Consider the following 11,059-nt stretch of genomic DNA (forward strand, 5'->3'; position numbering starts at 1 on the left):
ATTTTATTTTATTTATATACCGCCCTTCTCCCAAAGGACTCAGGGCGGTGAACAGCCATAATAAAACAGTGTACAAAATAGAATTTAAAAGCAGATTAAAATAATTAAATCATAGGCCGAATTTAAAACTCTCATTTAAAACCAATTTTAAAACCCCATTAAAACCAAATTAAAACCATTTATCCCATCAGAGCGGCTTGCTGGAATAACAGGGTCTTCATTGCACAATGGAAGGCGCGGAGGTCGGGGATCCTTCGTATGTCCAGGGGCAATTCATTCCAGAGGGCAGGGGCCCCCACAGAGAAGGCTCTCCCCCTGGGGGTCGCCAGTCTACATTGTTTGGCTGACGGCACCCTGAGGAGGCCCTCTCTGTGTGAGCGTACCGGTTGGTGGGAGGCAATCGGTGGCAGAATGTGGTCTTGTAGATACATCTGCTGCCTGCAATTACTGCAAGTTCAAATCTCACCAGGCTCAAGGTTGACTCAGCCTTCCATCCTTTCTAAGGTAGCTAAAATGAGGACCCAGATTATGGGGGCAATAAGATGACTTTGTATAAATATACAAAAGTATGAAGGCTATTGCTTAACGCATTGTAAGCCGCCCTGAGTCTCTGGAGAAGGGCGGCATATAAATCAATTTTTTTAAAAAAAAAATTGTCCTAGAATTGGAGAGCAGATGCCTCTGGCCTCATTCCTCAAACAAAGGAGCAAGAACTATTAAAATGAGAATAACTGCAAGAGAAGATCAACTTGGACTAAACATGCAGCATATTATTTCCAAGCATAAAAGAAGTGATGTCTCCTTTTTTCCACTCACTCCTCTTTACTTGTGTACAATATCTTGCCTTCTTTGATTGTGACCCTCAGGGTAAGGCTAGTCTCTCTTTTAATTGGCATGAGAATTAAAAGACTCTTTATTAGTGACTAGAGCTGAAAAAAAGAAAAAAATGAATTTGTGAATTATGATTTTGAGGTTAGGATAGCTTATGAAAAGAAAATCATGATGTCACATTAGAGAAAGAAAAGATAAAACACATCTATAACTGCTGTCATGAAGATAAAAATCTGCTTCTTTAGAATCTTTTTCTATATTTCTGTTTTGTTCTTTATAACTTTTCTTTGTTCCTCCTTAATTCAAAATTTGTACTTTTTAAAATTCTGTTGAAAATGTATTCAATAAAAATATTTTAAAAATTAAAAAATCTTCAGCATTATTTTATATTTTTTATCCTGCCTTTATTTTTATAAATAACTCAAGGCAGCAAACATACGTAGTACTCCTTCCTCCTCCTGTTTTCCCCACAGTAACAATCCTGTGAGGTGAGTTAGGCTAAGAAAGAATGAGTGCTTCAAAGTCACCCAGCCAGCTTTCATGCCTAAGGCAGGATTAGAACTCAGTTTCCGGTTTCTAGCCTGGTGGCTTAACCACTAGACCAAACTCTTTCTATATTTTTAGGTCACCTTAAGTATATTTAGAAACTAAAAGTGATCAATGGATGTGCCTGGTATATTTTGTGTCTCCATACACAATGGAGAACTGTAATGGTAAAAAGAACCCTGAGGAGAAAGCAGAGGAGAAGGTGAGGTGTCACCTGGTTGCTTTCAGGTAAATTGCTGTTCTTCAGGGTTCACAGACATGGCTTGTAAAAATCCAGATGATCACTAGATGGTAATTAAGGCTATGCTTTTGTTTTTCATCCAGATGTTTGCGGACCATATACAGTATGGTAGCCCTAATGCTTTGGAACTGGTCTCACCTAGCACGGAATATTTTATGAACAAATTAGTTGTTTCCAAAGAAGTCACTTTGTGACCTGGACTCCAATACAATATGCTCTCCAGTCCATGGGCTGCTCCCCCATGGACTCCCAACAAAAGCAACTTTACTCTTATCTCTTAACAATATATCATTTTCATCACAAAGAGGTGTAGGAAGTTAACACCCACTTTTACCCCACTTGGAGCAGAACCCAGAAGGATATTTCTTCCTACAGAGGAAAGACCCAGAATTTTCTGGATTGGAAAAGAGCAGGCCAAAGAACATTTTTTGCTGAGCTTAAATTAATAAACTATTAGGAAATTGTTGTAGGTTATAATAACAGAATCTTGAAAGCCTGTCCATTTCTAAATATAGTGTCTGTTTCTAAATATAGTTCTCACCTTTAGCCATGGCATGGATTGTGATTTAATTCAATGTAATTTTGCTCTAATTCTGGCCCAAATACACTGTAGAATGACTCTGGAACAATTTATTTGAAGTTTGAAGAAGTGAAACCCAACCCAGTACCGTTATAAATGTTCAAATCAGGGGCTCTCTGCAGGTGGAGGTCAGAAAGTCAAGATAGCACAATTGCAAATATGTCCCTTTTTAACTTGCATCACATGTGAAAACAGACCAGACCTTTGATCACACAGTTGTGGCCATCAACTTTTTTTTTTTTTTTTTTTTTTTACTCCATGAGGATCTCAGCCTAGACTAAATGAAAACTGTCCATATGTGTTAGAAAAATGTAATTCCTAGTCAGGTTTTTGTGGATTTAAAGACAGTTTGAGAATAACGAGATTACCTAAAAACAAATTCTTGTTTCAAAGTAATCTCTTAACCCTACTCATAAGATGAATATAATAGATTTATAAAGCAAATAGTAAGTTACTTACTATGCAAATTATTTTATACTTGCTAATGATAACTGTAAGGAAAGCTATGGCAAATCTAGATAGCTTACTAAAAAGCAGAGACATCACCCTGCCAACAAAAGTGTGTATAGTCAAGGCTATGGTTTTCCTAGTTGCAATGTATGGCTGTGAAAGTTAGACCATAAGAAAGGCTGAGCACCAAAGAATTGAGACCTTTGAACTATGGTGCTTGAGAAGACTCCTGTGAGTCCCTTGGACTGCAAGGCGATCAAACCGGTCAGCCCTAGAGGAAATCAACCTTGACTGCTCTTTAGAAGGCCAGATCCTGAAGATGAAACTCAAATACTTCGGCCACCTAAAGAGAAGGAAGGATTCACTGGAGAAGAGCCTAATGCTGGGAAAGATTGAGGGCAAAAGAAGGGGACGACAAAGAATGAGATGGCTGGATCAGGGGTGGGTTCTACTTACCTTTACTACTGGTTCGCAGCGGGGTTGCGCACGCATGCAAGCGAAGTAAGCATGCATGTGCGCTCTTCTGTGCATGCGCAGAAGCATTTTGATGACATCGGGGTTGGTGGGCGGAGCCTCCCACCGGTTTTACTACTGGTTCTATAGAACTGGTGCGAACCGGGGGCAACCCACCACTGGGTTGGCTGGAGTCACTGAAGCACTAGGCGTGAGCTTAAATGGACTCCAGAGGATGGTAGAGGCCAGGAAGGCCAGGAGGAACGTTGTCCAAGGGGTCGCGATGGGTTGGACACAACTTTGCAACTAATAACAATAAATCCTTGTCAGTTATCCAAGTTCATGCAAGTTGATTTGACATGCTGTTCATCCCAAAGCTTTTCACCTTTTGTTCCATATGTTACATCTGTAATAGTAGCTATAACAATCTGGTATCTGTAAAAGTAACTTGATTTAAGTGGATAAAGATCATCCTATCGGTTTACTTTAATTCAACAGAAATAAATAATCAGTTTAATTTATCCGAGGCAGACAGTTGTTTCTATCAATTCATAGAAGAAGAAGAAGAAATTTTCTGTAACATTAAACTTCAAGAAATGTAAAGACCAGGGTGAAAAAAAACTTAGTAGACATCAGTTATTGGTAAACCACATAAATAATAATTCTCTCAGATTTATTAAGGGATTAAATCCTGTAATAATTCACAGCTTTATTTCAGATGCACTTCTAATTTAGACAAGCTATCTTCGGGAATTAATTTCAGCTGTTTGAATATAAGCTCTGACCACGTGTTTCCTCATCCACAGACTTGATTTCCATCATTCAGACTTTGACTTGAATGTCTGCAAGGTGGACAGTGTCCTACATAATTAATCTTCTGTGCTTCCTCTTGTACTCAAGACTTCCCTTTTATACATATTTTGATCAATAATTGAATTTGCCTCTGACAGTACCTGACATCCTAAAACTGAAAGCTAAGCTAGATGGGAAGGTAGTGGATGTTTCTTGTCATTCACCTGTATCTCAGATGCAGCAGAGGTGAGGGGGGAAGAGACGTTTCCACCCCAACTTAAAAGAAAAAGAAGGACTCAGTTCAGATGTCAATGCTGAATTCTCTGCTTGTGGCTCATGAAAAAAGCAGAGAAAGTAATGTGGATCTTGACTGTGCAGCAACTCATTTGGGAGTAAATCATTCACTTTCTTTGTGTATTTTGAGGGCTGTAAGCATAAAATGATCAATAATATGAGCCTTGGTGGCGAAGCAGACTAATGTGCTGTTAAGTAGCACCAGCTGCCTGCAATTACTGCAAGTTCAAATCTCACCAAGCTCAAGGTTGACTCAACCTTGGTTGAGTTAAGAGCCTTGGTACTACAGTGGTTTAAAGCACCCTGTTATTAACACAGCTGCCTGCAATTTACTGCTGGTTCGAATCTCTCCAAGGCTCAAGGTTGACTCAGCCTTCCATCCTTTCTAAGGTAGGTTAAATGAGGACCCAGTTTGTGGGGGCAATAAGCTGACTTTGTATAAATATACAAAAGTATGAAGGCTATTGCTTAATGCACTGTAAGCCGCCCTGAGTCTCCGGAGAAGGGCGGCATATAAATCAAATTAAAAAAAAAAAAAAAACCTTCCATCTTTTCGAGGTAGGTAAAATGAGGACCCGGTTTGTGGGGGCAATAAGCTGACTTTGTATAAAAAAGAACACCGCTTGGGGGGACGAAAGCCCTACTAAGCAGGTATATACAAAAAGTATGAAGGCTATTGCTTAATGCATTGTTAGCCGCCCTGAGTCTCCGGAGAAGGGCAGCATATAAATCGAAACAATAAATAAATAAAATAATGGCCATGAACAAGAATCTGCTTTTCATTTGCAGGAAAAGGATCTTGACAGCTTTCAGTAGCGGGAATCCAGAAAGTAGCATAGATTTATATGAATGTTTTCATTCTTCCTTTCAGGTGCTTTTGTCTGGTTTTCAAAGCATAATCTCAGAACTGATTAACTGGAACAGCAGTGAATTTGTTCTCCTTTGCCCTCCTTTTGTTACTATTTCTATTAAACCCAGACTTGAAAAGCTGATAATGTTCTTTCAGGGTACAGTGTAATTTGGCAAATAAACTTAAATCACTGAAGAAGTGTGAAAAATTCTGACATTGATGGTGCCCTAATTAGGACACTTTGATGGAAATGGGGAAACATTGCCTTTTTGTGTGTGCCTTCAAGTCGGTTTTTAATTTCTGGACAAACTCCCTTTTCTTGGCAAAGATTTTGCATTGCCTCCTTTCTAGGGCTAAGACCAGGGGTGAAATCCAGCAGGTTCTGACAGGTTCTGGAGAACCAGTAGCAGAAATTTTGACTAGTTTGGAGAACCGACAAATACCACCTCTGGGTGGTCCCAGAGTGGGGTCGGAATGGAGATTTTGCAGTGTCCTTCCCCTGCCACGCCCAACAAGCCCACCAAGTCACGCCCATAGAACCGATAGTAAAAAAATATTGGATTTCACCACTGGCTAAGACAGAGCAAGTGGCTCAGAGGTACCAATTGGCTTTGTGCCAAAGGCAGATTAAAACTCAGGGCCTCCCAGTTTTTAAATCTGATGCCTTAAAACACTTCACCACACTGGTTTGTTTTCACTCCTTGACAGTTATGAAAAAACAATCTATTACTAGTATCTGGACACAGAGTGTTGTAGCCCGTACACGGCCTGTGTAGCTAGTAGCTGATTCAAACAGCAAGGAGGCTGATGTGGTGCTGCGCCAGCAGCCTGTGCAGCTGGCACTCGAGTCGGACAATGAAGAAGCTGGAGAAGATGTGGTGCCAGAGGCGGGGATTCAGCCAGGGCCTTCAGAACCTCCAGAAGTTTCCTTAAGTGAAGAGGACGAAGAGGAAGAGCCTCTTCTCGATGCATGGGCGCACAGAGCTACCAAAAGGCAGGAGTGGCTCCTCAGGAGGAGGTCTCCTCGAGTAAGGCTTGGGGCTAATTGGCCACTCCCTTAGCCTATTTAAGGAGGAACACCGACTGAAGCAATTTGCAGGGAACAATTTAGTTCACATACCTTCGTGTCTTGTCTTGCTTATCTTATCAGCTTCCTGCAAATTGCTTCTGGGCATTCTGCCAACTGAATTCTTGGCGGATGTTAATGCAATTAATTAACAGCTGTTGTTGTAAAAGACTGGTTTATTCAGTAAACTAAGGTTTGAACGGACTTTGTGTGTGCTGCGTTCTTTGTGGACCGTAGCTGGGGCAGAACACAGGGAGACATGCATCAAGGATTCTAAAAAGATGATATCAAATGCAGGTAGTCCTCAACTTACTATAGTTTGTTTAATGACCAAAGTTACAACAGCACTGAAAAAAGTGACTTGGCAACTAGTTCCTGTTTATGACAGGTCCCGGGTCACGTGATCCCCTTTTGCAACCTTCTGATAAGCAAAGTCAATGGGGAAGTCAGATTCACTTAACAGCCATGTTACTAACTTAACAACTGCAATGATTCGCTAAACAAATGTGGCAAGAAAAGTCGTAAAATGGGGCAACACTCACTTAACTGTCTCACTTAGCAACAGAAATTTTGGGTTCAATTGTGGTCATAAGTTGAGGACTACCTGTATAATGATGCTTTGCTTTAAGTCTGACAAATGAAAAAAATAGGCTGAAGCAGCATTTCCTGATCGTGATTTGATTGTTTGCTTAACACCACTACAAGCCTTAATCCTATTTTGTATAATATTGCTATAGGTGGATTCTGATATTTTCCACCCATTTTCGTATTTAAAGGTATTGAAATGAAACATGCTGGTTCCATTGCATTTTCTGTTAATATAGCTACTTCACGATGCAAATGCTGTAGCTCAAAGAAATTGAGGACTGGGGAATTTGGTAAATTGGGACTTAATTGATCCTCAATCTGGATTTTTAGGTTTATTACCTAATTCTGACTTTTATATTCACGTTTATGAGAAAAAAGTAATTTCCTCATTTGCTTTCTTCGTGCTACAAATGATTTTCCAATCCTCAATGGATCACATCATATCCCTCTCGTCATACTACACATGATTTTATTCACCTCTGTCAGTTAAAGGCCTGGTTTGGGTTGCCTTTTGTGCACTTCAATTTTCTTTTCTTTTTTTATTCAAATTTATAATTTTATTAACACACACACGTGACATTTACACAACATACAACATATAAATATCTTATCATTTTTAAGCATTGTTTCATAGTGGTCTTCCATTTGTTACTTTATTCTACTTCTCCTATATCTTAGTCTAAGACTCCTTCTTCTTCCCCGCATTTTCCTTTTTTTTTCTCCTTCCCTTCCCCCTATGGAGATCTATATATTTTAATTATATCTTTAATCTTATACATTTCTACATTCCTGTTATATACATTTTTATTCCTCTCCATACATTTTATATATATATATTATACTTCTAATCTTCTCTCATCTTTATTGTTCTATATTTCTCATCTCGAGCCATTTATACCATTTATTCCATATTCTATAATAATCTGTCTCTTCTTTTTCCTTAATTTCTTTTGTTATTCTGTCCATCTCCGCGCATTCTAAAATCTTGTCTATCAGTTCTTCCTCTGTTGGGATTTTTTCCTGTTTCCAATTTTTTGCATATGTTATCCGTTGTGCACTTCAATTTTCCTTTTCCTTCACAGAAGATACCTAGAGTACCATAACAGCCGATTAACACAATCAAATGCACTCCTTCTTCATTCTATAATATAATGGTGTGCGGGGAATGACTTGAGAGACAGGGAAGAAGCAACAGCCAGATGACCAGTTGGATTAGAGGCAGATTAGCCTACAGAAAGAATGTAGGCATGGCAAACATCTCAGCAGGCTTCTGAGGGATGTACTCTAGAACAGGGGTCTCCAATCTTGGCAATTTTAAGCCTGGAGCAAAGCTGGCTGAGGAATTCTGGGAGTTGAAGTCTGCCAGGCTTAAAGTTGCCAAGGTTGGAGACCCCCGCTCTAGAAACTCTTGAGTTTCTTGGATGTAAAGGGAATGGGGGAGAAATGTACTTTCAGAGTTGCAAGATTTTTCTTTAATGTAAAATGAAGTGAAATTAGTTTTTCTGGGCACGTTTCCTGTCTGGATTACCGTAGAAGGCCAATGTCCTCCTGTAGGACTCTATTCCATCTACTAAATATGAGCATGGGTCATACCTCTGCTAGTTATGTATGGGATGGCCAGGCAAAGGGAATGTATCTTCCTTCATGTGAGTAAAAAAAATCTGGCCAGTCCAATAAGATTTGTTGCATGTACTGCAGAAGCCTGTACACATATGTATTTGTACAAAGAGTGATAGCACATAGCAACTAAATATGGAATTGGAAGGCAGGAATTGTGATATACAGTGAAATGCCCTTATTTTAATCCATGATGGGATTCATAATTGATATATGGAGATAATGAATAGATGGAAGGGAGACCCTTGCATCTATGTTCCCAGTGTTTAGGAATTTAGCACAGAGGTGAGTTTCAGCAGATTCTGACCAGTTCTGGAGAACTGGTAGCGGAAATTTTGAGTAGTTCAGAGAACCAGTAGTAAAAATTCTGACTGGCCCCACCCCCATCTATTCTCTGCCTCCCAATTCCCAGCTGATTGGGAGGAAATGGGGATTTTGCAGTAACCTTCCCCTGGAATGGGGTGGGAATGGAGAATTTACAGTATCCTTCCCCTGCCATGCCCACCAAGCCGTGCCACACCCACAGAACCAGAGTAAAAAATTTTGAAACCCACCACTGATTTAGCATCCCTACATGTATCCAAGCTTAGGTATCTGCAGTACGAGGACCCGAAAGTAAGAAAAGCATATTGTATGAAAATGTCACAATGCACACACACACTGCCACTTACTTCTTTGGCAACTGTGACACAAGTACAAAAAGGCAGAGCTTTTATGACAGCCCAATGCATGTCTTGGACTTTTGAATCTTTACGGTTAAGAATCCACACCAAGGTATCGAAGCACGGCTTCTGTTCTATATTATATTTAGTTTCAAGATCTTTCTGCCCGGGTCTAGTTTAAAGCTCACAAGACATCAGAAAGGCACTACAGGAAACTAACCATTAATCTGGAAAGTGCTGGCAGGTGGATCACCTTGGCAATGAGAAATCTACCCAGAGCTCTTGAAAACAAGGCATCTATTTCAATCATCGTTATTGTTACTAAATTTATTTTTACATAAATTAGGTAGGCTTTTTATGCCCAACCATTTTTTTAAAAAAATAACGTGTCAATTGAAAAAGATCAAAAGAAAGTCAGGCTATCTGACTGAAGCTTCACTGATTTTTTTGATGTGTATCACAATGCCCATAAAATGGAGCCAGGCTTTATCTGCGCTATTGCATCACACCTTCTTGCCTTTATCAGCTGCCCACCCCAGATACCTAGGCGGTCTTCCCGCACTGGACATAACTTCGCCCGCCTCGTCTCCAGTGGATCAGAAAGGATCAATTAAAAGTCATCATTTTACGATTACTAGGAGGCCGTCTGTTTCAAGAGGGAGGGGCCGGGACTTGAAGTGCTTCCAAAAAAAAAAAAACAGTCCTACGAAAGACGCGCGGCAAGCGAGAACAAAGTGTGACTCCTGCACACCCAAACTGCGATCGATTCGTTCGCTTCTGTTCGAGGGCACAAAATGTACAAAAGCAGGACTCGCGCGAGCACAGGGCGCCGTTCCGCTCCCCCGACATCCTGAGAGGGCATTGAGCGGCCTTACGGCATAAGTGGGCAACTTCTTCCTGGGAGTCCTAAAGCAGGTTTACTGCATCTCGCCAACCCCACCGGTCGGTTGATTGGTCGCCTGCCAGAAGCAATCGCTCACTCTCCTTTCCCCCTATATGCCGGGTGCCATGGAAACCAATTAGGACCTTTTTGCATTCACGACAGACACCCAACGTAATGGCTGCCCTTGCATGATCTTCTTTGTTGCTGACTTTCCCCCCTTCACTACCTATACCGTAACAGCAGATCCTATTCCCAAAGTGATTGAAGGCTAGCCATTTAGCTAAATGGAGCCTCCACGTTGATATACACTGCTCAAACAACTAAAGGGAACACAAAACTACTGTATGTAACAAACAAAGTATTTAATAAGGCTATTTCATTCATTCAGATCTCGGATGTCTTCTGCTTGTGTTCCCTTTATTTTTTTGAGCAGTGTATTTTAAAAGCAAAAGCAGACAAACATCTGATTTTTTTCAGAAATACAGCATGGGTAGTCCTCGACTTAACAACAGTTCATTTAGCGACCGTTCGAAGTTACAGTGGCGCTGAAAAAAGCAATTTGTGACCATTTTCCCCACTTATGACTGTTGCAGCATCCCCAGGCTCACGTGATTCACATATGGATGCTTGACAACTAACTCACATATATGACAGTTGCAGTGTCCCAGGGTCATGTGATCTCCTTTTGCGACCTTCTGACAAGCAAAGTCAATGGGGAAACCAGCTTCGCCTAACAGCCATGTTACTAATTGAAGAATGGCAGGGATTCACAACAAATGTGGCGAGAAAAGTCGTAAAGTGGGACAAAACTCGCTTAACAAATTTCTCACATAGCAACATAAATTCTGGGCTCAGTTGTGGTCATAAGTTGAGGACTACTTGTAGTAGAATCAGTTCTCTAGTTATTAGCCTTAACATTCAAATTATTTTGTAGAGTAAGTTCTACTCAGCTGGATTGTTTCTTCCTAGCTTATTTCATTCTCCTGCTTTGAGAGAGTCCCTGAAGAAGATTTGCTCAGTCACAGGACACCGGTACATGTTCCCACAGCTCCCAGTTTGCTCTTTATCAAGGTCTTCTCCAGCAATGGTGTTCCCCATATGGCTTCTTAAAGTTGCAATTGGCTCCATTTTATTTGGTAGGGAAAGAGTACATTGTGATCTAATGCAGGAGTCTCCAACCTTGGCAACTTTAAACCTGGCGGACTT

Source organism: Pituophis catenifer, unplaced genomic scaffold (assembly GCF_029215685.1).
Source record: "Pituophis catenifer annectens isolate HBS135680 unplaced genomic scaffold, rPitCat1.0.hap2 SCAF_2, whole genome shotgun sequence".
NCBI classification, from domain to species: domain Eukaryota; kingdom Metazoa; phylum Chordata; class Lepidosauria; order Squamata; family Colubridae; genus Pituophis; species Pituophis catenifer.